Source organism: Trachemys scripta, chromosome 10 (assembly GCF_013100865.1).
Source record: "Trachemys scripta elegans isolate TJP31775 chromosome 10, CAS_Tse_1.0, whole genome shotgun sequence".
Classification (NCBI taxonomy): domain Eukaryota; kingdom Metazoa; phylum Chordata; order Testudines; family Emydidae; genus Trachemys; species Trachemys scripta.
In genome coordinates, this window is record NC_048307.1 from 21876905 (window position 1) to 21904725 (window position 27821).

Here is a 27821-nt window from a genome sequence, read left to right on the forward strand (position 1 = left end):
TGTGCCATCCTTTGGGGGAAGAGGGAGAGGTGGGGAGTTTCATTTTTACAAGGCACCAATGAAAAGATAGTTCTGGGCTGAAAAAAAAATGGGTCAAAGTGCAAGAATGGTTTAATCATGAAACAAAACAATGTTGCATATACACTCTAAAAAAAAATCCAACATTTGGAAGGAGAAAGCTTTTTGCCTGCAGATGTTTGGTGGGAACCAGAGAACTATAATTTACATCCCTGAAAATATTATTTTGCAGGGTAAATAATCTTTATTGTTATATTTTAATGTCTCATAATATTATACCAGAAAGTAAGCTTACTATATTCTTGCCTATCTTATGTTTTATATTAAAGATGTATTTTAAAAATCCTGTAATTTAATTTGAATATTTTGTAGCACTTTTTTAAAAATTTTCCATCAGTCCAATCTTTCAAGGACTTACACATGAATGATGTCTCATGTTTGGGTAAATGGAACTACTCATATGAGTAGATTTACTCATATCTCCCTCCCTACTCCATTTTTTCTCAGCAATAGCTGGATGCAGAACATGAAACCATGCCAGAGACAGTTTAGTGAATGCACACTCTAATGAAGCAACCAGTGGCATTCAGAGGATTGAGCTCTGTTTAGTTAATCACACTAGGGATCTGGCTTTGGCCTTATACAGTGTATAATCAAAATCAGAAGTGCTCTAGTGAATACAGAAGACAATACAGACAACTGTGCTTACGCCATTTTTGTTCATTCTCTTTACTCATTATAATTCTACTGTTGAAATGAAACCTTATTCATAAAAATAATACTTGCAGTTATAAACTGCCTTGCATAGAGAGTGTGAAAGAGCAGCAGGGGGAAAACATAGACTCAAGTCTTGTCTATTATTAGGGGTTTGCTCCAGTTACAGCCTCCAGTGGCCAGGCATTAGTATAGCTGCACCAGTGCAAATCCCTACAGTAGCCAGGCAAAAACCTCTCTGTAGCTGTGATTTTCATTGGTCCAGCAAGCAGGGGTCAACTGTACCAATGAAAATTATGGTTTATAGCATTTTGGCCTGTGTACATTAGGTATTGGTACTGGGGCAGACACAGAGGTGGATGGGCTTGCATAATTTAAATCCCATAATTTAAATATCAGATATGTTCAGGGAATAGCTCAAGGCCACATCGGGTATGTCTATACTGCAAGTGAAGGTGTGATTATAGCATGGGTAATTTAGCTAGCATGGGTAATAACAATAGAGTAGACATGGAGGCATGGGACTATCAACCAGAGTAGAAGGGACCCTGAGTATGAACTCTGGTTGCTAGCCTGTGCCACTATGTCTACACTACTGTTATTGCCCGTGCTAGCTAGAAAAAAGCTACCCAGGCTAAAATCACACCTTCGTTTGTAGTATAGACATACCCTCTGTGACTCAGTGATAAAACCAGTAATAGAACCTAAGAGTTCAGACTTACAATTCTTCCTCCACTTTTCCTGGTTCTTCACAGCTTGGCACAGTAGATGATGATACTGTATCTGTATGACTCTATAACTATTTCCCAGTGAAATACATAGTCATTGATCAAAAAGTTCAATGTATCAATATAGTATCATACAGTATCCTAAAGTATATTTCCCCATCACAAGCTAAGCATGAATTGATAGACTTGTATCCCTGTTTTGTTAACTATTAGGGAACAAACATAAAATGTGTTAGAATTCTTAAAAATGCAGTAATAAATTAGTGCACTATATATCACTGATTTCTCTCTGAACAATTAAATAGACTAGTCAGTTTCATTTTTACTTTGAATAATTTTCTACTCAATTTCATTTTCTGGGTTTTGCAGCATGATGTTTGTGTACAATGTTTGGTTTGCAAACTCTGCAGGGCAACATTTGTTTAAAAACAAAACAAAAACAAACAAAAACCCAAACAAATCTGCTTCCTTGGGAATGTAGAGAAATCATAGATACATTTGTCTTGATCTCCTGAAGTTTATTTTTATAACACCTAAATTTTGGGCCAACTTTTTATTTCTAAATAGCTGCCATATTTCACCCTAGATGTGGCTGCATTTCGGGGTGGATTACATGAGCCCTTGTCCATAGTTTGTGTATCTGATTTATTGGTAAACCATTTGGGGATCGTAAAGATAAGGCATTATATAGGATACTATTATTATTCATAGTAGAATGATCATGCAGTGACAAGCCCAAAGAGAATGAGGTTGGATATGTTTGTTTTTCTTCAGTAAATTCATGTTACATACATTGAAACATTCCAGATAGGTGTTGAAAACAGGATGAATACAAACTGTAGGTGTGAGATTACACAACTCCTCACTCTATTTCCTGGCAGCATTCTGCTTGGAAGTTGGAAGGGTCACAGATTCTACTTTCTTTTCCACCCCTATCCCTGGGAAACTAAACACATGATCTTTCCAATGCTGAGCCCTTAAGGCAGTCAGAATCCTGAGGTTTCTCTCAAATAATGGGTATTCTCCATGGCATTGAATTTCACAGAGCAAAGTGCAATTGAAAGAGTAATTACTGATCTTTTCCCCTGCAGGAGAAATCTCAAAATCTTAGACTTTCCAAACCTACCCCTTGTAGATTTTCAAAGCATCTTCTGAGGTAACTCTGTAATTGATCGATATTCTCTAGCTCTTCTTTCTTTCTGCACAGATTTTCAGTAGTCTCTGAAATTTGTATTTCTGATGTGACCCATAAGCTCCAGGTTCTAAACAGCTCTGGTCAAATGATCCCATGACAATTTTTGCAAAAGTAGCTGTGTTATCCCTGGTGTCCTGGGCAAATGCCATCTTTGATAAATACATTCAGCCTACCCTAATCCCTCTTCTAATTACAGTTACATCCACAGTTCTTCTTCACTGCTTGTCCTTCACTGGTGTGTAATAGTGCTGTGTGTCCTTAAAACAATTCCAGAAATGCTTCATTCCAGTAGTCCCAGCAGCAATCATTGTACTGCGCAACCCCAATTTTCTGAACCAGGGTTTACCAAAAGTCAGCTACGTCCTCGGATGTTGTATTGCCTGAAGCTATGCAGAAAGCCAAGTTCTTCTGGAGTTTTGTATAGTTTAAGGTACCAGGGAACCCAGTCCTGAGTTTAGCTTTATAGGAGTTTATCTGCTTCTGACCCGTGAAGCATACAACCTTGCAGGGATGAAGCTCCACATCCGCTCTCAAGTATCTGAACCTTCATTTTTATGAAGGTTTGAGGTCCCCCTGAGATTTTTATAAATTTTGTGTGCTATTGTATGTTCACAGACAAAAAGCTCTATTAAAAAACAGAGAGAGAGAGAGAGAGAGAGAGAGAGGATTGTAAATACGGGTCATTCCATTAAACATTAATGGAACATTATAGCAATTATGGAGAAAATGCTTGAGAGCAAGGAAACTCAGTGTGAAGACTCTCCCAATTAACCTTAACTATGCTCCACTCAATGGAGATATTGGCATATCATGAAGATTCATTAATATTATTAAGGGTTATTAGCCTACTGGATAGGTGGGAAGCAGTAGATGGGATATGTCTTGATTTTAGTAAGACTTTTAACACATGGAAGAATATGATCTAGATTAAATTACTATAAAATGGGTGCACAACTGGCTGAAAGCCTGTACTCAAAAGAGTAGTAATTAATGGTTTGCTGCCAAACTGGGAGTATGTATCTAGTGGAGTTCTGCAAAGGGTCAGTCCTGGGTCTGGTACTAATCAATATTTTAATTAAATGATGGAGTGAAGAGTATGCTTATAAAAATATATGGATGGCACCTGGCTGGGAGGGGCTGCAAGCACTTTGTAAGATGGGATGAGAATTCAAAACAAACTTGACAAACTGGAGAATTGGTCTGAAATCAACAAGATGAAATTCAATAAAATGCAAAGTACTACACTTGAAATCAAATGCACAACTACAAAGAAGGAATAACTGACGTGGTGGTAGTACTGCTGAGAAGGATCTGGAAGTCATAGTGGATCACAAATTGAATATGCGTCAACAATGTGACGCCATTCTGAAAAAGGCTAATATAATTCTGGGATATATTAACAGGAGCATTTTATATAAGACATCAGAGGTAATTGTCTGCCTCTACTCAGCACTGATAAGACCTCGGCTGGAGTACTGCGTCCAATACCATTTTAGGAAAGATGTGGACAAATTAAAGAGAATCCAAAGGAGAGTAACAAAAATGATAAAAGGTTTAGAAAACCTGCCTCTGAGGAAAGGTTAAAACACTTCGGCATGTTCAGTCTTGAGAAAAGACGACTGAAGGGAGGACCTGATAACAGTCTTCAAATATGTTAAGGGCTGTTATAGAGAGGACTGTGATCAATTTCCATGCACATAGTAGAGGACATAAATGATATCGGAGACATCTCCATTTTGCCTCTTTCCTGCTCCATATTCTCTGGACTGTGGATTTACAACTAAAAGGAGTATCTTGAACTATGGTTTGAAGACCTTCCAATCTTTTGGAAGTTACCTGAGAGACTTTTGTAAGCCAGCAGTCTATTCCATCGCTGCTATAGACCTAATATAAGGACTTTGAAATCATGTAAGATCTGAGATATCTATTGACCTGGGGATAAGTGTTGGATCCTTTGGGATTGGTAGAACCTCACATATGGTGAACTGGGTTTTCAGTAACCTCTCACTATATTAGGCCTGTTTTTCTGGATGGAAGCCAAAGGCTAGAATGCCTAAAGGGGACTGTATTTAGATTCTGGTTAACCAGTATGGTACTGCAGAAGCTCTTTTGTTATTGGCTTGGTGAATCTAATTATAGGATAAACCACCAGTTTTGGGGATTGTCTGCCCTATTTCTTGCTCCATCCCTGTCACACTGTTACACACAACACTTTTTAGCCAGTTCATTCCTTCCTAAGGGGATGGCTGCTAGATAACATGCCTACCCCACTAAAGATCCAATCCTGCAACCCTTATTCATGTGAGAAAGGACTGAAGGATTGGGCCCCATAATTAAAGTGATCAGATGAAACATTCTTTCCAGGACAGGTCCTGTTTTTCAACAGTCTGTTCCAGAAATTTGAAATCTTAAAGCAAGACAATTAAGTGTCCCATTTTACTCTCAGCAGCTCCCTCATTCTTTCTTAATGCATCTGTTGCACATAGCTAACCAACCATTTAAAGCAGAAAGAGCACTCAAGTTTCTGATCTTGGGTCCTGCTTCTTCAGTGCGCTCCAAGCAGGAGGATCCCTGGACCCTGGATGGAGTTTCTCAGGGCTTTAGTTTAAAAAGAAAGAAAAGAAGAGCTAAGGAATACCAACTAGGAATTCTGCTACTTCTGCTCTCCTCTTATATCAGAGCTATATTTTTTTGCAGCATTCTATTAAGCTAAACGCTGTGCAACCTTTTCCTAGGCACAGTGTTTGGATGCTGCTAATGTTCCTGTTTCTTTAACCTTTTGCTTTGGTTTTAAGCAGATGTAAAAATCTCTGTAAGATAATTTAATTCCTACAGATGTTCAAGAGCAAAATGAGACACAATCGTCATCAGCAGAAATGGGTCTGCATGTTCCATCAGCTAACGGGATGTCATCTGTGTATAGGTTACAGGGAAAAGTTTGAAAACTAAATCGATGTGACAATTAAAGTGACTATATATATATAGCCAAAAAAAAAAAAAAAAAAAAGCATCTTTAAAAGAAGTAATTGCTGAATTCAAAAAGACTGAACTGCTTGCGTTGCTATTTAACAAGGTGATTCAAATCACTGACTCTCTGCCAGGCTTGATTTGAGCTGTGTTGTTTAAACCATCCTGCGATAGCTCCAGGCCACTTTAGTGAACTTTATTTTCAAAGATGTAGGGTGGAGATTCGGGGGAATTATGTGTTGCTGTGACTAACAGCATTTTAAATACAGTCCTAGTAGGATGAGAAAGGGATTTTATTTTATATATTTTTGTATCTAGCCATTTTGAAGTCTGTCATTTTTCAGTTTAGTTACTAATTTCCTTTCCATCGCTATAGTAACCATATTTTAACACATTTTTTTTTAGTTTGAGGCAGTCTAGAAAATAGCTTTTAAAATGTATCCTTGAAGACTAAACTAATTCCCAGGCCCTTTGCTTAATTTTTGTATAGGACTATCTTTTCTTCCCCACCACATGAAACATTTCTATGTGGAAGCTAAGCAGGAAACTAAAAGAGACCTGATTGCATAGCAGTGAAAAATGCAAAGCCAGAGTGATTCCAGTTTGACTCCTCAGAAAAATACTAATGCTTTACCTACTGCATAGGAGCTGTAAATAGTTTGCAAGTTAGTTGTGATTGGATCTTCTTTATCAGAAAGAAAAAAGTCAACCAGCTGGATCATGACATTGATTTTGAGATCTGAGCATATGGCCATGTTAAAGCAGCTGAAGGGGTAGTAGCTAGGACATAAAGGAATCTGTATGGCTGGGTTTCTAGTCGGGTATATTCCACAACTGAGCCCCACAAGTAAAACAGTTGACTAATCCAAGCTCTGATCCAAGAAGATAATAGGGTTATAAGTAATAGCCAACATGGATTTTTCAAGAACAATCATGCCAAACCGATTTCATTTAATTCTTTGACAGGGTTTCTGGCCTAGTGGATGGGGGGGAAGCAGTAGACATGATATATCTTTATTTTAGTAATGCTTTTGACACAGTCCCTCATGATATTTTCATAAACAAACTAGGGAAATGTGGTCTAGATTAAATTACAAGGTGGGAGCACAACTGGCTGAAAAATCATATTCAAAGAGTAGTTATCAATTGTTTGCTGTCAAATGGTCGGAAATGTATCTAGTGAGATTCTGCAGGGATCAGTACTATTTAATATTTCCATTAATGACATGGATAATGGATTCGGGAATATGTTTATTAAATTTGTGGATGGCACCAAGCTGGGAGGGGCTGCAAAAACTCTGGAAGACAGGACTGACAAACTGGAGAATTGGTCTGATATCAGCAAGATGAAATTCAATAAAGATAAGTCAAAAGTACTATGCTTAGGAAGGTAAAATCAAATGTACAACTACAAAAGAGGAATAACTGACTTGGGGGTAGAACTGCTGAAAAGGATCTGGGGATTATAGTGGATCACAAATTGAATATGTCAACAATATGACGCAGTTGTGAAAAAGGCTAATATAATGAAAAAATATAAATATGTGCTGGAAATATGTCCTTCAAATGTGTTTGGCAGCTAGGGCTTAAGTCACCCTGCCTCAGACAAAGGAATGTGGTTCTGCCTCCTTGAATGTTTCTCCAATGTAAATTGATCAAGGAGAGACAATGGAAGTACATTTACATAAGGCAAACAAAGCCATCAAACTAGTGACTGGGGGAGACATGATGGGGGGGAGGAGACTTCAAAAATTAACATGGCGTTAGCTGAGCCCCCTGGTGGGCTTCCTGACTTTGAAAACAAAGACAAACTTAGGGAATATAAGCAGAGAGTGAGCCATTTTGGCATCCTTCACCTGAGGAGACTAAGGTCTGGTCTATACTACCCGCCTGAATCGGCGGGTAGAAATCGACCTCTCGGGGATCGATTTATCGCGTCCCGTCGGGACGCGACAATCGATCCCCGAATCGGCGCTCTAACTCCACCAGCGGAGGTGGTAGTAAGCGCCGTCGACAAAAAGCGGCAGAAGTCGATTTTGCCGCCGTCCTCACAACGGAGTAAGTCGGCTGCAATACGTCGAATTCAGCTACGCTATTCACGTAGCTGAATTTGCGTATCTTAAATCGACTCCCCGCTGTAGTGTAGATGTACCCTAAGAAACCCTGAGCTTTGGGATCTCTTTTGGATCCTGGCTAAGAACTGGCCAACCATATTGGAAGAATGACAGTGGTGAGAAAACTACTTTGAACAAAAGACTATAGTTTGTTAAGTTAGGTTTTAGACTTAGAAGCATATTTTACCTTTGTTTGTTTGTAACCATTTTGATCCCTATTTCTTCTACTTGCTAACACTTAAATATCTGTTCTTTGTTAATAAACTTAATCTTGTTTTACTACACAACCTACTCAGTGCAGTGTTTCAAACTGAATAATAAAGTTCTCAGTCAAATTAACAGGCTGATGATCTGTACTGTCTCTTTAAAGGAGCAGCAAATTGGATAAGGTTTTGTGAGCGCTGGTGGTTGGGCGTATAAAAGCCACAGTGGCGATGAAGGGGTTAAAGAGCTGCTGGCAGCTAGGCTGGCCCATCCCTCCATCCCTGTCAATCATGTCAATGGTGGAATAAGAGCTTAAAAACAGGAAGTTCCCACCAGTTGCTGGGCAGCTCTGGGAGAGAGAGCACAGATGGTGGCTATACAGCTCCTAAAGAAGTCTCCTGGAAGATCTCAGGGGAACTGCCCTCAGGAAGGCCATTTACCAGTGCCCCCCCACCCCCCACACTCATGACTGAGCCTACAGAGAAACAACGACCCTGGTATATTGGCTGGGTAAGATAGGTTTGGCAAGTCTGAAGGTTAGCTGATTAGGTGGTTAGTGCTGCCCCTCTCTACCCCTTTTGGGGTTAGGGAATCTGAGAATACATAAAAGGGACGAGGGGAATGGGAACCAAGAACCCTATCCCATCAACACAAAGGGACTGTTTAGCATGATTTGTATAGTAGAGACCCCTACTTAGGCAGATGAGGATGTGCTAAGAATTTTTCAGTGTCTGTCCAGTATGAGGTGTCTGTCAGCAACTTGAGAATTGTGACAGTGCTACAGTGAGAGGGGCTGAGCACTACGGAAGAGAAGGTTTTGGGAAAACTCTGAACTGGAATGGCAGTTGGTGTCACCCTGAAAGGAGAATCCAGGCTGGTAGAAGCCAGGGTGAGTTCACTGTGCTGTAAGCAGGCTGCTGCTGTCGGCGTCCTGAGCCAAAGCTTTACTGCACAGAAGCAACATGATTACAGGGCAGGTGGTGACACAGCTCCTTACTGGTCTGAGTGAACCCTCATAGCATCACAAAAGGATCTGGGGATTAAAGTGAGTCACAAACTGAATATGACTCAACAGTGTGATGCAGTTGTGAAAAAGGCAAATATACTGGGGTGTATTAACAGGCGTGTCCTATGTATGACATGAGAGGTAATTGTCTTTCTCTATTCAGCACTGGTGCGGCCTGAGCTGCAGCACTGTGTACGGTTCTGGGTGCTATACTTTAAGAAAGATGTGGACAAATTGGAGAGAGTCCAGAGGCAAGCAACAAAAATGATAAAAGATTTAGAAAACCTGCTTTTGAGGAAAGGTTAAAAAACCTGGGCATGTTTAGTCTTGACAAAAGAAGGCTGAGCAGGGACCTGATAAATCTACACTAAGGGCTGTTATAAAGAGGACAGTTATCAATTGTTCTCCTTCTCCACTGAAGGTGGGATGAGAAGTAATGAGCTTAATCTGCAGCAAGGGAGACTTAGTTTAGATATTAGGACATTTTTTCTAACTATAAGGGTAATTAAACACTGGAATAGCCTCCCAAGGGAGGTTGTAGAATCCCTGGCATTGGAGTTCTTAAGAACAAGTTAAACAAACACCAGTTGGGGATGGTCTCATTTTACTTGGTCTTGCCTCAGAGCAGGAGGTCCCTTCCAGTCCTACATTTCTATGATTCTATAACCAAAAACGTGTAACAGCTTTAAATGCCACTATTCACAGGCAATCCTCTCTCCAACTCAGGCAAACAAATGGGTAAGCGTAGCTGCAAGGCACAGTAGCCCAGTTCTGCAAAAGGAAGTGTACCCAAAGCCGAATGGAGTCAGACTAAGGCTCTAATACTAAGACTCTGCTTATCTGTAGCTGTTCTAGACACATGTTGCTGTGTGAGGCAAATGTAATTATATTCTGGTGCTGCCTACAGGTCTATCTGATGGCTCATGGTGAAAGTAGTCTCATCTGAGAACAGCCAGAGCACAGTGCACTGCAGCCATGCCACCCCATTCTCCTTTGTTGGCATGCCCTCAGGAGAACTCTGTGCTGGAGGCTGGGAGAGAGATGGAAGTCGATATAGAGCTGTTCTACTTGCTCTATGCCACGTTGGGAACCTTTTAATGGCAGAGGTATTCCCTGACAGCCAGTTCCACTCACTCAACAGCCCATTTACACTCCTGGAATGGCATAAAGGGGCATCACCAGAGCAGAGAATTGGGCCCTATATTTTTCTTCCTTAGCACCATTACAGTGTGAGAGATAAACTGAGGTTAGAAGTAGCAGGAAAGTTGTGTGTGTGAGTGAGATATGCTCCTTCAATTACCACATTAATATGGTATGATTTGGAAGAAATGCTGGGCACAGAAAGTTAACCTGTTTATTAAACCCTTAAGAGTTCTTTCTTGGTCCTCTCTAATAAATGAAGAAGAAGGAGTTGGGAACTCCAGAAGAATTTTAAAAAAAGTTTCTTAATTGGGCTATTGACTTTTCTCTTTGATCCCCCTCTCCAAGTATAGCAATAGCAGCTGTCATGATGTGGCAGGTTTACGGCTGACAGATTTGCATTGGTGCACACACAGCTATGCATACCTGGCACACAAGGGTCAGATTTGTTTTGGAGGGCTTTTTTTTTTCTTGCTTAGCAAGCAGCAGTCAGATTTTTATAGGGGATCTGGAATTATTGGCCAGAGGGTGAAGTTTATTGTAAGTAATCTGCCTCTAAAATAGATTCAGTGTTTCAGCCAGGCCACTCTTCTCACTTTCCTGCCCTGAGCCTGTCATTACAAGACCCTTTGTGCTTCATTGCTGCCAGGGCCGGCTCCAGGGTTTTGGCCGCCCCAAGAAGCCAAAAAAAAAAAAAAAAAAGAAAAAGCCAGCACTGATTGCTGCTGGGCTAGCGATTGCTATCACTGGAACTGAACATGCACAGGTGGTGTATTAACAATCACTGCCTCCATTCTTGACACCAACTGTTCAGACCTTGTTATTATTGTTCCAGACTTTGATCTTTTGACTTGACTTTGACTTTGATCTTTTGACTTGATCTTTTGACTTTTGATCCAGAATTTGATCTTTTGGCAGTTTGTTTAGCAGAGAAAGGTCAGTACCTGTTGGTGTTGGGACATTCCGCATGATCACCTGTTATTTCTCAATCTAGTTTTGAGCCCGGACTCCAGGTGCTATTCTTTAGCAGATGTTTTTTACTGAATAGTTCCCCCATGACAATTGCTGGAGAAGCAACCAATATATTATGTTGCATTAACTAATGGTCCAATTCGGCATCCCTCTATTGACTTTGAGTAGCATAACACCTACTTACTCACATGAATAGTTTATGGGACTCCTCACATGATGAGCACTACTCAGGATGAGTTCAGGTTGTATCTAGGACTTAAGGGTCTAAATTAGCTGTTACCACTCAAGAAAGAGATCTTGGTGTTATCATAGGTTGTTCTCTGAAAACATCTCCTTAGTGTTCTGTGGAAGTAAAAAAAAGCTAAAGGAATGTTAGGAACCATTAGGAAAGGGATAAATAATAAAACAGAAAATATGCCACTATATAAATTCATGGTATGCCCACACCTTGAATACTATGCAGTTCTGGTCACCCTATCTCAAAAAGGATATATTAGAATTGGAAAAAATACAGAAAAGGGCAACAAAAGTGATTAGGGGTGTGGAACAGCTTCCATATGAAGAGAGATTTAAAAGACTGCGACCATTCAGTTAGGAAAAGAGATGACTAAGGGGGTATATGACAGAGGTCTATAAAATCATGAATGGTGTGGAGAAAGTGAATAGGGAAGTGTTATTTACCCCTTTACATAACATAAGAATCTGGGTCACCCAATGAAACTATTATGCAGAAGGTTTAAAACAAACGTAAGAAAATACTTCTTCACACAACACACAGTCAATCTTTGGAACTCATTACTAAGGGATATTATGAAGGCCAAAAGTATAACTGGATTCAAAAAAGAATTAGAGAAGTTCATGGAGAGTAGGTCCATTAATGACTATTAGCCAAGATCGTCAGGGATGCAACCCCAAGCTCTGGGTGTCCATAATTCTCTGACTGTAGAAGCTTGGGACTGGATGACAGAGGATGTATCACTTGATAAATTGCCCTGTTCTGATCACTTCCTGTGAAGCATTTGGCACTGGCCACTGTGAGAAGACAGGATATGAGGCTAGATGGACTATTGGTTTGCGGCAGTATGGCCATTATTATGTTCTTATGGTGCAAAACTGAGCTCTGTGGATAGATATGCAGTTACCTGATTTCACCAATAGCATCTAAACTAGTCTGAATTAGGAGAAGCCCAGAGCATGCTAAGTTTTCTACGGTGAGCTTTATACACAAAGGACCTAAATTCAGATACACTGGGCATCTGTAGCTTCCACTGAAATCAGTAGGAGCTGTGGCTCCTTAGCACTTCTGAAAATCAGGCCATAAAGTCTCTTAAAAGAAGACTGGTGTGGAGTTACCGTTTTTGAGAGACTTTAGCAACTCTGAAAAGCTCAAAACTGGGCAAATAAACAGGCCTGTGCACTTATGCGGCTCTCCAACTTGGAAGGAAATTGGGAAAGATTTGGGGGTTTTGATGGTACTTAGATTTCAGTGGTTGGTGACTGCAATGATTTTTTTGGCAGGCGATCTCAGATGCAATGCTAAATTCATCCCTGTTGAAGTCAAAGAAGCTACATCAGCAAGGTGTTTTGGCCTACTGTATCCACTTTAGTTAAATCTGTGGTTGGTTTTTGGATATTATTAATCATAAGGCGGTCTCTTTTGAACCTTTGATGGGTGTCTCTCTGACGCTGTTTTATCTTGGTTGTCCTAGTGTCTCATTTTATATAAAACACCACTGGTTATGAGACTATATGTAATTTTCAGGTTTCACAAGTTTCACTACTGTGGGACAAATGTGGATGTCAGTCTGGATTGTCCTTTCATATACTACATAGAATCCGGAGATGCTCAGAGGCACTTAGCTTCATTTTTGAGTCTCTGGTCAATAATATGGTTTATCTTAGTTGTGCCCGATGCAGAAAGAATATATGCATTTAGGTTTCTGTATGGAAACAGCCATTACCTGCAGCTGACTTACAGGAAAAGTTCACCCATTCTTTGTGGCTTGAATTTTCAAAGATGCCTAAATGAGGTAGGTACCCAGTTCCCATTGACTTTCAATAGGATTGGGTACCGAATTCCTTCAAGTGTCTTTAAAAATGGGTCTTTTTCTGCTATTGTTTTATCTTGCTCCTTATATTGTCTCATTGTTTTTAACACACATTGGTACTTTTATATATAGTTAAAAATTCCTCGGGTTCATTCCTACCAGTTTTTGGGGCTCCATTCCTGCCTCCTTTTCCACAGGTCCCTGTCTCCTCAACACAACAGCAATCACTACCTTATTGCTATTATCTGTTTCAGCATCCGTTAAAAGTTTATCTTTATCAGTATGTTTTAATGGCACTAGTGGTAGTCTCCGTTTTAAGCACAGGGAATGGCTGTTCGCATCAGTAATACCTTAAAATGTTTTTAAAAAATTAAAAAGGAAATTTTTAAGCGCATTCAGTATATTAATTTTTCTAAGTCAGTTACACTGGATATGACATTCTAATGTTTAGCATTTAAGAAATGTAGTTCAGCAGCAAAATCCCTAACACAAATAAAAGAAAAAAGGAAGGCCTAGAGTATGTAACATCTAGGATTGGGTCTTATAACTGTAATTGTTGGCCATCCAGACAAGCTTCCATAACATCTGGAGTTATTCCTGAGCATGAAGGCCAGGACAATTACCCTGCCAAGCTCTTTCAGGGCATTATTCCCATTTTAAAATAATTTAATTTACTTCCTGTAAATCAATTTTGAATATTGACTACACAATTGCTCTGCTGGCTTTGCTTGCTTTACCTAATGCATCTAGATTCATTGTATGTTCTTGGTTCTCACTTAGACCAATGGATTTTGGATTTCTTCCTATCAACTACAATCTAAAGGCTATAGAACTTAAAGTTGCTTTGCTCTGTGGTTTTGGTTGTCTTTCTATATTACCGCATATGATATTAGGAATGTATAATTGAAGGAACTTTCATATATACACACACAACTTTAAAGTACTACCCTTTAATAGACTATAAGAAAATATTTGACACTGCTAGTGCATAGGTTAGTGCAAGTGCTTACTTAACCATACTGACTGTAAAACTATTGGAACTGAAATGGTGTGCATAGATGGAGCTGCTCAGCCCAGCTCAACCCAACCCAGTCCAGGCACATCAGGAGAAGCATGAATTTTGCAGAGTTTGTTTTAGGATTTGTTTTATTTTAGCTCTAGTGGGAGAACTAAAATATATCCCTTGAACTAGCCAAATTCCAGCATTTTGATCTAAGTAAACATACTAACAATGCCAAGCAATAAAACATTTGGATTTTCCTCTGCTTACCCTTTATGCAGGGCGCTTACATTTTGATAATCAGGCCCTAAATTGATGACAATTGGAATAATCCAAATCAAATAGCATTCCAAAACTAACCCCTCAGTACAGACTCTGATTGCCTATGTGTGTGGTTTTTCCTTGCCTCTACATGAAAATAATGTCATATCATGAGTCTTGGGTGTTCCTTAAGTCCTACCCACAATTTCATGATCCTCACCACAGATTCAAATTTCAAGCTGTGCTCGTGGCTCAAGAATCTCCTGTTAATGTTACAAATTCAGTTCAGTTGTTTATAAACATAAACATGCAGCAATTATGATGAAGCAGCATTGAGACACAGTGACTTCTTCACGAATGAACAAAAGTATAGTATAGAGAGGGATTAGCTCCTACATATAAGAGGCTTATTGTTATTGTAAGCACTTTTTTACTCAATGAGTTTGGATGAAGATTTGAGTAAACCAGCGGGTCCATTTAAAAATGCTTTAGAGATGGTCCAGACATGATGTGAGGCACTGCTTCCTGGACAGCGCACAACTTTTGGTCACTTAGGCATGGATTCACAGAGGTACTTAACCACCTAATCCCCAGATTTAGGTGCCTAAATGGTGTTTTTAGGCACCACTGCAATCCACAAAACTCCTACTCAGCTGCCGATAAAACCCTGTAGGTGCCTAAAATCACTCAGCACCTACTTTTTTGCAGTAAAAGTTCCCTAGGCACCTATGTTTCTGCTTCTGGGCCTGCACACTCCTGCCTTACTCTAGGCATTCAGGCACCTATCTCCCACTTAAGCCACAGAGCAATTCATGAACCAGAAGAAGATAGGTGCTCCTCTGCCTTACGTGCCAGGCCAATCCTCACACTCAGAGGTTACTTAGATCTACACAGCCAAGGAGTAAAACCTCTTTCATAACCTTTTTCACAGTGGTTAGGGAATTCACCTGGGATGGGAGGAGACACCTGGTTCAAGTTCCCCCTCTGCCTGAGGAGAAGATATTTGAACAGGGATCTCACACCTGTCAGGTGAATGCCCACACCACTGAACTACCAAATGATTCTTACTCTCTATAACCCAATTAATATTTAATTAAAGTGGAACTACTTAAACAAGAGATTGAAGGAGACCCCCATCAGCATATCCCATAGCTCATTGGTTAGGCAGGACAATCTCCCGAAGGCTGATCCCCCTTCAAATCCCTTTTCCTCATCTGGAAGAAGGAGTATTTGAACCAGGGGTCTCCTACATCCCAAGTAAATACCCTAACAATTGGGTTAAAGGTTACAAAGGAGGTCTTCCTCCTCCTTCTCTTCTCTCTTTCCCCCAGCTGTTTTATGTAGTGCTAGGCAGTCTTTGAGCACCCCTACCAGCTCAGGCCCCACACACAAGTTAGGTGGAAGAGCACCTATCTTACCCCAGTTCATAGATTGCAAGCAGAGTTGGGAGCCTATCTCCATTAGAGAGGTGGAGCTCAGAACATATCCACTCATCAGCATCTCCCATGGGGGAGCTGAGGTGGCTCCCTGCCGAGCACGCTGGCTTTTGTGGATCGCATCTTTAAGATGGTATAGAGAGCCTAGGCACCTAACTCAGGCTTTGTGGATTGCAGTGTTGTTACTGTGATTTTTTTTTTCTCTAGATGCCTATAAGTTAGGCATTGTGAGGCTCAGTGTCATAATGCCTATGTCCCTTTATGGATCTGGGCTTTAGTTCCTGGGGTGGGATTGGGAGTCATCAGAAGGTTACACTCAGAGCTTTCAGAAGAGAAGGTACAGCCAATATAGCAATGGTTGTGCAGATCTGTGATTCGCTCCCTACCTAAACAATGAATGAAATGTGCAAAGTCACGACAAGAGAGCACATGAGAAAACATAGTGAAAAGGCAGCCCGGAGAGTAGAGAAGGATAAAGACTTTGGTCCCCATTTTGACCTGCTAATTCTATTGTCTAGTCACTGCCCTGGAGAGGAGAGACACCCCTGCCAGATGCAAATTGACAGACTCAGCAGGGAAAAAGGGAATCCACTCTCGGCTGATTAGGAGCTTTTGGCAAAAGAAAATGCTGTTTTATTCCAAATTGAAGTAAATGTTTTTAATATAAAATATACTGCTTGCAATGAGCTTTAAAAAGCATAAAAAATCAATTTTCTTTGATTGCTACCACATGCCTATTTTTCATTTCATTGTCCTTTTCCCCTGGGCTTCCTGAACAGGCTTTTGCAATCATATAACATTTATTAGAACACTTTATCACTGCCCTATATCAGTTTATGGGATCAAGGCAGAAGAAAATGGAACATCCTTACATGTTTCATGTGGAGAGGGTGCATAGACTGGGTCCAAGAGTTGGCAGGGAGAAGGTTAACACTCTCCCTGAGCAGCGGAAGGGCCACACTGCATGCCCTCAATGCAGTGATTAGGAGAGAGCCCATCCATGAGGGAAGTGTGGCGGGGCCCATCTGTGGTGCATTAGATGAGTCTGTCCAAATTTCTATAAGAAAGGTGTGCACTGAGGATTTTGGCCTAACCTGAAATAGGAACCAGACCCTACTTGTGAGGAGGAGGAATATGTTAGCTGGAAAACTGGTTTCTACTTAGAAACCTGGGTACAAGAAATTCCTTTGTGAATTGTTACATTAAAACTGACTGTGAGAAGCCCAATGTTATCTGTGAAATGAGTGAATGATAGTTAGACCTCATGGTAGCAGTATAAGGTTTTGGCTCATAATAAAGTCTGTGAAGTGCACAGATATAGCAACAGCAGCCAGTGGAAAAGATGGGACTGAAACTTAGGTCTGGTCTACGCTTCAGAGTTAGGTCGACGCAAGGCAGCTTACATTGACCTATGTACGAATCCACTCTCAAATTTTGCTTCCGCTGATGTTTGCCCCACTACACCAACTTAATAACTCCACCTGTATGAGAGGCATAGAGTCAAGGTCGACATAGTTAGGTCAACGCAGCGTCACTGTAAACACTGCATTGCTTACATGACTGTTACTCGCTTTCAGAAGCCAACCCACAATGCCTTGCACAGACAGTACAGTTGTTACAAGTGCTCCTGGTGAGGATGTGCACTGCCGACACAAGGAGTATAGTGTGGACACACAAAAGCAATTTAACTACGGCGGTTGCTGTATGCCAGCATAGCTTAGGTTGATATAATTTTGTAGTGCAGAAATGCTCTCAGTCTCTCGGCTTGCAGTTTAGTGTCCCTTCCATAGAGGCCAGGGCATTGTGTAGTGTAGTCTCCCTCCCTCCCCAAAACGCATATGCAATATACAGGTTTTCTCATCATCACAAAATTGCCTGCTGCAGGGACTAGAATCATATTATTCATAAGAACGGGGCATGCTATTAACATCACTGTAAAGGCTTTTTTGGTCCAGGAATGTGCCACTGAACTGTTAGCCTGAATAGAAATAGTCTAAATACAGTAGTCTGAGTTCTGCCTGTACCTGAAAATTCTATCAGCCCTGGAGGGACTTTTGGTCCTGCAGGGGGAATTCCATTGACTGAGTTCCTATAAGGCCAAGTCTAAACTCAAAAGTTAAGTCAACTCAGCTATGTTGCTCAGGGGTGTGAAAAATCCACCCCCTCAGTGACTTAGGGCTTGTCTATACTGACACTTTACAGTGCTGCAACTTTCTCACTCAGGGGTGTGAAAAAACACCCCCCAGAGCGCTGCAAGTTTCAGTGCTGTAAAGTGCCAATGTGCAGCTCCGAGCGCTGGTAGCTATTCCCCTCATGGAGGTGGGTTTTTGTGCCGCAATTACACAAGTCATGTTAAAGTGCTGCTGCGGCAATGCTTTAACATTGCCAGGGAAGACGTGCCCTTAGGTAGGTCGACCCAACCCCTGATGTAGACAGCACTAGGTTGACCGAAGAATTCTTCTGTCAAACTTACCTACTGCCTCTTGGGGAGGTGGATTAGCTATGTTGACAGGAGGACCCCTCCAGTCACTGCAGTGAGTGACTATGCTGAAGCGCTGCAGTTGTGCCCTTGTAGCATTTCAAGTGTAAACTAGCCCTAAGAAAAAGGATAAAAGACAAAAATGCCACATCACTCGTGGGTGAACACTTTTCACAAAAAGATCACTTCACAGGTGATGTCTCAGTCCTCATCCTCAAAGGAAACCTGCACAGTACCTTCAAAGGATGAGCCTGGGAGCTTAAATTCACAACTTTGGTAGATACTAAAAATCAGGTCTTAACAAAGACACTGGATTTATGATTTATTACAACAATCTATAACCCACTAACCCCTCTTTTTTTGTCCTGTGACTGGAGTCCACTTCACCTAGAATGGCGTCTTAGAATATGTGTTAACAACAAGTGCTAAACAATCTGTTCCACCTTGTATTTAGTTGTGACACTCTGAGTAGTGAGCACCTTTCCCAGACTTGAAGAAGAGCTCTGCGGCCATGTCTATATCTACAGTGGCACAGCTGTACTGATACAGTTGTGTCACTGCAGCGCATCTGGTGAAGACGCTGTATGCCAGGGGTTCTCAAACTGGGGGTTGGGACCCCTCAGGGGGTCACGAGGCTATTACAAAGGGGGTCGCGAGCTGTCAGCCTCCACTCCAAACCCCCCTTTGCCTCCAGCATTTATAATGGTGTTAAATATATAAAGACATGTTTTTAATTTATAAGGGGGGGGGTGTACTCAGAAGCTTGCTATGTGAAAGAGGCCACCAGTAAAAAAGTTTGAGAACCACTGCTCTATGCCGATGGGAGAGCGCTCTGCTGTTGGCATAAAAATCCACCCCCCATGAGTGGCATCCTGCCAACATAGTGCTGTGCACACTAGTGCTTATGTCAGTGTAATTTATATTGCTCAGGGGGGTGAAATATTCATTCCCCTGAGTGACATAAGTTTTGATGACATAGGCGGTAGTGTAGACATAGTTGGTCCAATTAAAGTTCTTATGAATTACCTCACACACATGGGCAGGACGTGAACCGCTGGCTGGGAGTGGCCGGCCCTCAGCCCCCCTCCGCCCGAGAACTTGCCCTCCTTCCCCCGCCAGGCCCTCCCTGCCCCAGCCTCCAAGCACAGGGCGGGTGGGTGGCATGTAGTCCCCCAGACCCTGAGCAGAGGGTGGGCATCGCGGACGCCCCACCAGAGCGCAGGGTGGGTGGCACCCCCTCCCTGAGCGCAGTGCAGGTGGCACCTTCCCCTCCCCCAAGTGCAGGGCAGGTGGCTTGCAGGTCCCCCTCCTTCCCAGCCTCCAAATACAGAGCAGGCAGCCCCAGCACCCGGGGCCCCCCCAGCGCTGGGCGGCCCCAGCTACCCCAAGTCCTGGCTGCCCTAGCCCCAACCCAAGTCGGCTTCCCTGAGGAGTCGCCTGCCTGGGCTGGAGCCAAGGGGGAAGGGCAAGCAGGGCTTTGGGGAGGAGCATGGGTGGGGGCCTAGCCGGGCTGTTTGAGGAGGCACAGCCTTTCCCAGCCTATGTGATGCACTGTCAATACTCACCCACCTTGTCTCCCTTTGTAAGAGAGGCACTCTCTTCCTGTGGGACAGCTGGCATTTTAAAGAATCAGGTTTTTGTGTTATCACAAAGCTACAGGTGTTGCACACAGACTCTCTCGGAACCAACCTTTAAGGGAGGTATTCAGAACTAAAGTGCAAGCAGGTCAGACAGTCTGCTTTCTAGTCCCAATCTGCCTCTGAAATCCTGGGCATTATCTAGGAAATTACATCACTGTGTGACAGTGCTGATAGGCTAGCAGAATGATGTTCTACCTGGATGCACAGCCTTCTGAAGACGCCCAACTGGTTCAGGACACTGATTGTTAGGTATGCATACCCATGGGCACCCAAGAAGGCCAGCTATCCTCTTCCTATTTCTGGCTTCTCAACTTTCATGTCCCATTGTTGGCTCCCCAGTGATATTATTCTGCTGGTTTTGTGGGCTTAATTTAGACATGAACCTTCTGCTGTTGTATTTTCTTCTCCTCAAGAACAGCCCCTTTCTCTTTCTTCTTGATAGAAACCGAATGCTCTGACTAACAAAGTGGATAAGCTTAATCATGTGTCCCGAAATACCAATTCCAAAGGGTTTTATATGTTAATTTGGTAACATACTCATTTCTATGCATATTGCACACATTCAAGGACAAATGAGATTTCTAATAAATAGCGTGGATTGAACTACATGAAGTGAAAATTACTAACAGCTGGAGGGAAGGTGCTGGGATGGCAGCTGGCCATCAGGAAACAATGAAGAGATAACAACGAGGCAGATAATGGGTATCTGTCCACAGACAAATGCCTTTTAAGTGCAGGAAGCCACGAAATTGGACTAAAGAAAGACAAATTTTTAAAAAAGAAAACAAAGTTATTTTTTAAAAGTCCTAACCTCAAAGCTAGAAGGGCAGAGTGGAAAGTTGGCAATAATCAATTAAGCAAAGCAAAGGCCACATGGTAAAAAAATTAATAAAACAACAATGAATTTTATTTTGATGGCCTCTATCCATTTTAGCATTCCAGGCACCTCATAGAAACAGCAGAGTAAAACTACCACTAAAATACTTTCCCAACATTAAAATAAAAAATATTTTATGCTGCTTTTAAAACAGATCAGATCCTGGTCAATTCTCATTTCAAGTGGCTGGGCAATGTCCCAGATTCAGAGGCACAGAGGCTAAAGTATAAACTACAGTACCTAATCTAGTCCTCTAAACCCTTCAGACCCAAACATCCTACTTCCCTCCAAACTACATGGGTGGGTTTAGACAGTAGAGCTCTTTGCCTAAAAAGAGGCAGAGCTAAAGAGCACAGATCAGTGTGTTTGGCAGCAGCTCTTTTTGCAATCTGCTAATGCCCCGTGAGTGCCAGAGAATCACACTGGGAATTCATGAGATCCAGATTCTGAGAGAGCAAGATGAAATACAGGGTGTCAGAAGGTGTCTGTATATATCCTGTACTTGTAGAACAGTATTATGTTTTTAATTGTTATCACAGACAAAACTCTGCTGAAAATGTAACCTGACAAAAGAGCATGCAGTGACCCACAATAGCCTCAGGACTTTGGATTATAAGAGTCACTTTCAGCTCTCACTTCTTGAGCAGCAGTTCACTATATCTCATTAAGCACTTCTGAACATGAACATTTTTCTTTATTTATTGCCTTTGCCTTGCCAGGATAATATACAGTTATGGTTTCTTAAGACAGAGGTTTTGTTTTATTTATTTATTTCCCCCTCCTAATTCTTGTGTGAGTAGAAGAAATTCTTTGGGAATGAATAGAAGCTATTTGGTGTATAAAATCTTGTCCTTTTTTGGCTCTCTCTCACATCATGTCATCTAGTTATTTTTCTGAATGATTCCAATGTGTTTGCCTCAACAAGTCTGCCTGTTGGGGTTATTATTTGAATGTACTATTATTCTTATCATATTTTTGCAAGCACAGTTCTACATTTCTGTTCTGAAATATATTTTTCTTTATTTTCATATGGTCCTCCTATTAACTGGGAGGGAAAATGGAATGAATATATAGGTTGATACATTGCATCCACCTGCCTTTTGAAATTCTATACCTCTAATACATTTTCTGAATTTCCAATATATTCTCTTAATAACTTGTGATGACGAGGACCTCTGAAAAACAAGTTTTAAGTCAAGATACTCACCAAAAAATTGAGATAACCAAAATTAATAGACACTTGAAATTTTTACCCCAAATCCTTTTAATCCTTGAATGTGTCAGTTGTCACCATCCCTCTGTGTTATTTTGCCATGTCAAGTGTTAATGTACCATGTTTAATGTCAAATGGATGTAGTAGACTAATCACACAACAGGAGCTGTGGAAGCTCTGAAAAAAAATCTTGCCACTTAATTAAGTGCCTAAAAAGATTTAGATGGCTAGCATTAGGAACCCAATTTTCAAAAATTGGCCTTCACTTTTCAAGTCATTATTGTATGGCTGCAGGTCTCATACTAACTTATTGGAAACTGTAGTCATATAAACACAAAGGTCCTCATGTATGTTTGGCTGGCATATTGAAAAATGCCAATCTTAAGGTTAAATCACCTGCTGAAACAGATACGATGATCCTAAGAAAAGCTCATTTTATGGCACACTTTAAAATAAGGTATCAGAGGGGTAGCCGTGTTAGTCTGAATCTGTGCAAGAGGATAAATGGACACAAGTCAGATATCAGGAATGGCAATATACAAAATCCTGTAGGAGAACACTTCAACCTCCCTGGCCACACAATAACAGATGTAAAGGTAGCCATCTTACAGCAAAAAAACTTCAGGACCAGACTCCAAAGAGAAACTGCTGAGCTCCAATTCATTTGCAAATTTGACACCATCAGATCAGGATTAAACAAAGACTGTGAATGGCTATCCAACTACAGAAGCAGTTTCTCCTCCCTTGGTGTTCATACCTCAACTGCTAGCAGAACACCTCACCCTCCCTGATTGAACTAACTTGTTATCTCCATACTGATTTATACCTGCCTCTAGAAATTTCCATTACTTGCATCTGAAGAAGTGAGGTTCTTACCCACGAAAGCTTATGCTCCCAATACTTCTGTTAGTCTTAAAGGTGCCACAGGACCCTCTGTTGCTTTTTAAAATAAAAGGCTTCCTCAGACTGACCAGCTTTCCTGCTGAATGATTTAGCCTACAGCAGTGTTTCCCAAACTTGGGAAGTCGCTTGTGTAGGGAAAGCCCCTGGCGGGCCGGGTCAGTTTGTTTACCTGCCGCGTCCGCAGGTCCGGCTGATCGCGGCTCCCACTGGCCGCGGTTCGCTGCTCTATGCCAATGGGAGCTGCTGGAAGCGACACCCAGTATGTCCCTCGGTGTGCTTTTCAAAGTAGCTATAGTATGCAACATAGTGACAACTCAACTATCTAGGGGCCACAGATTTGTTACAATACTACAGAGAACAGTCCTGCACTGGCTGAAGAGAAGGCAGTATGTAAAATGACTCCAAGGCTCTTTTCCATCTCTAATGTCTGATTCTCTTGCTAAAGTTATGTTAAATATGCCATGTGTCTGTATTTACATAATAAATTCAAATCCTTGCAAATCTCTAGTTGCTGCTGGATCCTTGTTCCTTTCTCCTCTCAATTTTTTTTATCGTGTAACACTTGTATAAATGCTCATTCTTTCATATGGATAAATTAGAATTAATAAATTAAAAATCACAGATATCCAACAACTACCTTAAAAAAATCCTAACAGACATAAAATATACCTAAAACATCAAGTTTTTATATGACTAATAAATATGTATACATTGATTAATCAAATAAAAACTTTATAAAAACAAGTCTGTAAACACAGTAACCAGCAATGTAACATTTATATATGAAAAATAGGCCTAAAATCCTCAAACATCTCTAGATGTCCTTGGAGTTGATATGCAATACATTCTTCAGGATACATGCATTCATGCCCTTAATCCATGGAAGGTACAGATTCCTTTGTCCATTTCATTATACATATTCTTGCTACTGATTACATTACTCCCGCAAGCCTTCTTACATGACTACTTAATATAACATCTAAACTATTTAAAATGAAAACATCTGAATTAAGTAAACTAAGCACATCTGGCAAATCTTCCATAAATTTGATAACTTCAGACCAAAATTTGCAAGCTTTCTACATTTCTAAACCATATGCATAAAACTGTGGACCTCTCTCCGCACCACCACATTAGCACTCCTGATTCCAGTAACTCCTTGTTTACATACACTCTCTTCACTGTTATATTTGGTGAGCAGTGCGTGCACTTACAATGCAGTATGTAGAAGGGATGAAAAGAACCTGGTGATCAAACATATAAAAACAAAACTTTTGCAGCTCTTTCATGTTTTTCGGTAGCCGTCTAGGGAAAGGCAAGAGGAGTCCCACAACAGAAAGACCCAGAGAAAAGCAGTCAAGGATTCTGACTAGACAAAGCAAAAGCCACAGAAGAAAGAACACACTAAATACTTGTACTAAGGGGATGTGATAAGTGATTGAAACCCTCTGGATGTCCCCATAAATTGTCATAACCATTCTCTCTCTCAACCTTGCCCATTGTCTTCTCAGAGAAATTCAAACAGCTGGGTAAAATCTAACCCTTTACATCCTTTGTCTTTTATTTCAAAAATGTTTTTTTTTTCCACCTACCATATACATTCACAGGACTGCTTTGGCCCTTACCACAATGGCCAGAGTCTGGAATTTTACAATACGTACCAAGCTATTAGACTTTTAATTTTCAAGTCAATCTCTTAGGTTGAGGATTAAGGGGCCTACTCATGAAATATCAGTTACTCATGTGACATTCCATTCCATAATCCCTATGAAAATATGCTTATGAATATGACATCACTGAGATGTACTTTATGCAAGATGGCTCATGTAAGATATCATTGGAAAGGTTATGATTTACTGAATGTGATTATCTAATTTGTATGCCTGTATCTGAAGTTAGGAATATTAACTATGTATACTATATCTGTATTTCAAATGTGTTACGTTGGGTGTCAACCCCAACCAGCCCTTCAGGTACAACAATGGAAAACCCAGACAGGGCTAATGGGCCATTAGCAGAAACAATAGACTGTGAAAGAGCATAAACTTCCTCTGGACCCTGAAGATAGCCATTGCTCCCTAGGCTGCCACAGCCCTGCAGAGACAGGGGTCCGAGTCACCTGGTGCGGGACACCCTCCTCCCCTTTTGGAATGCCAGTGATTTTCCACTAGAAAAGACAAAGGGTTCCCACCTTACACAAGAGCTATATAAGGCAGGGGACTGACATCATCATGGTTCTCTTCTGCCTCCCCACCCAAAGAGACACTGAAAAAGACATGGAATCTAGAACTGAACAGGGGGGAGAAGGATTGAGCCCAAGTTGGAAGGCCGTCCAGCTTGTGAGCAATAATATCTAAGGTCTCAAAAGAGAGACTAGTGCAGCTGCCTTTCAAGACTTTCTGTAATCTGCCTGCAACAATATCTAGGGTGAAAAATACTATTTGTAACCAATTTCTTTAGTGAAACTAGCTTAGTTTGTGTTAGGTTTAATTTGCTTAGTAATCTGCTTTGTTCTGTTTGCTACCCCTTCTCCCCAAGTGCTGTCTTTATAAGCACTGACTGAGAAGCAGAACAACCTGCATTATAAAGTGCCCCTTCCCAGCATGCTTTGTTGACAGGATATTGACAAATAGGCCTCCTTTCTTCCTCTTAAGTGGAGAAATCCTGCCTTGTCCTGAGTCCATTTAATCTCCCTGGAGCTATTTAAATTCCTCCTGAAACCAAGACTAGGGGAAAAGGGGAGACCTGACTCATTCTTCTCTCAAGGTACCAGTCACAGGGCCCTAACAAGTACAAAGAATAATTCCATCTTGTTAAACAGCACATAGTATTTTCTTCCCCTAGGCTTTTTCTAATTCCCAATGACAGTTTGCTCTGTCACCATGTTATAGTTGAAATGGTACTAAAAGCTGCCAGATTTCAATACAGTTATTGTTTGCGGTATTCTAATGAGGTTGGCAAGTGAAACCATGCTAGAATCGTATTACCATGATGTTACTAGCAGTTTTGACTGCTGTACTGACAGAGACTCAATATGTAAATGTTATCTTTCCTTTTTAATGTATTCATGTACCATGAAGAGGAGGAAGAAAAGCAGTCTGATGGTTGGAACAAAAGAAAGGCAGAATCCATTTGGGAAGTGCTCAGATACTATATTGAGAGTGTCAATTAAGAAGATAAAATGTATTAGAAGGATTATTCTGTATCTGCAGAATTTCTTACAGTCAAGATAGGGAATGCTACAAATACTGAAAGGTAACCTTATTTATTTATCAAAGGCAAAACTGACAAATTTGTAAGGGTGATATCAATATGATGGTAGTAGTAAATATTTGTTTGACACCTGACAGAAACTGGAAAGAAGGATTATGACCAACCCCCTCTTAGCTCCTGCTTGGACCACCGGCCTCTGCCCTCATCTTTATCTGCTGCAGCCTGATGGTACCACAACTCGCTGGATAGATAACACATCTCTGCAACTGAGACAGACAGGGGAGCAGGTTTCAGAAGCTATTTACCCTTCAAAACTTCTCATTAGAGATTATAGTGATTTCTTCTCTTTGGGGACATTATGTGAAATCACCCACACAACAGTAATCCTACAAAAACAAGGTATATGAAAAAACAGAGAGAAAATGTAATTTAAACAAAATTATTGGTTTTCTTAACATATCTAGATGTATACTTCTCATAAGTTAAACTAGATAAGGCATTCTCGTCTTAATGATATAAAGAGAAAAAAGATGGGGTATATATCCCACATGACAAAGGAGTTAATGGCCTAAGAGACCAATTATGCTACCTGACTACACCTGAAGGGACAGCCAGGCTTATGGCAAGATGAAGTCCAGGTTAGGAGGGGCTGCATGGTAATTATAAAAGCAGGAAGTTTAGAACAGAAGGGAGCTGTAGGGAAAGGAAAGAGCCCTGCAGTCACTCTCTAGAATTGAAGGTGGTGGAGTAAAGCCCCAGAGGAAAGGAATATGGACCAATGTAGAACCCTGACAGAAAGGTGTGAGGACCATGGATCCTGCAGTTGGGGCTGAAGATCTTTTGTGAGGACATTTGGATTATTTGTTGGACTTTGTTACCTGGGAATGGGTGGACTAAGGGTATGCTTACACTGCAATTAGATACACACGGCTGGCCCATACCAGCTGACTCAGGTTCGTGGGCTTCAGGCTAAGGGGCTGTTTAATTGTGGGTGTACGAGCCCAGGCTCTACCACTCTGTGAAGTGGGAGGTCCCAGAGCTCAGGCTGCAGCCTGAACCTGAATGTTTACTCCACAATTAAACAGCCCCTCAATGTCTAATTGCAGGGTAGACATGCCCTAAATGGTGATCTGGTGGGAGGGCTCTCTTCCAGCCCAGGAAGAGACACCTCCACAGTGGCAAAGTTACTGTTGGTAGAGGGTCCTAGACAGGAGAGAACCTGCCGTGCCACTCCCAGCTAAGAGGGGGTGTGCTAGCGGTCAATGTACTCTTTCACATGTCTAAAGCAAGTTCCTGTTCTGAGATTCTCTTGTCAGAATCCGCTCCTGTTGCTGTGTTGTGAGTCAGTGTCTCCTTCACTCAACCAGCCCATCAAGCCCCACCCCTCCCACCTTCTTAATCAAGGGCAGCACACCCACCACCAAGCAGTTTGCTCTATTTACACCCACAACAGAGTTATGTGGCCTCTATTCCTGTTTTGAAGCGGAGTATATCAAAGTGCCTTGCAGAACTTTCAGTGTACAGCAGCAGGGTCAAGATACCTTAGTGAGCAACAGGGTAGATTTACACTTGAGCTTGCTGGTAATTAAGTGTTGGTATATAGATAGCCACTGAGGATACAAAGACCTGTGAACAATTACTATTAGCTTCCTGTATCAGAGGGGTAGCCGTGTTAGTCTGAATCTGTAAAAAG

The 27821-nt window shown here is 41.3% G+C and overlaps 1 long non-coding RNA gene across 2 annotated transcripts; it reads left to right on the forward strand.

Annotated features, from left to right (window-relative positions):
* On the forward strand, positions 1-27532 carry LOC117883802. Of its 2 annotated transcripts, none has more exons than XR_004647420.1 (3): positions 1-251; positions 25996-26170; positions 26266-27532. It is a non-coding gene; the product is annotated as an uncharacterized LOC117883802 (long non-coding RNA). The 2 variants fall into 2 exon arrangements; XR_004647421.1 differs by lacking the exon at positions 1-251 and adding an exon at positions 15192-15396.
* Positions 27533-27821: the final 289 nt, after the last annotated feature.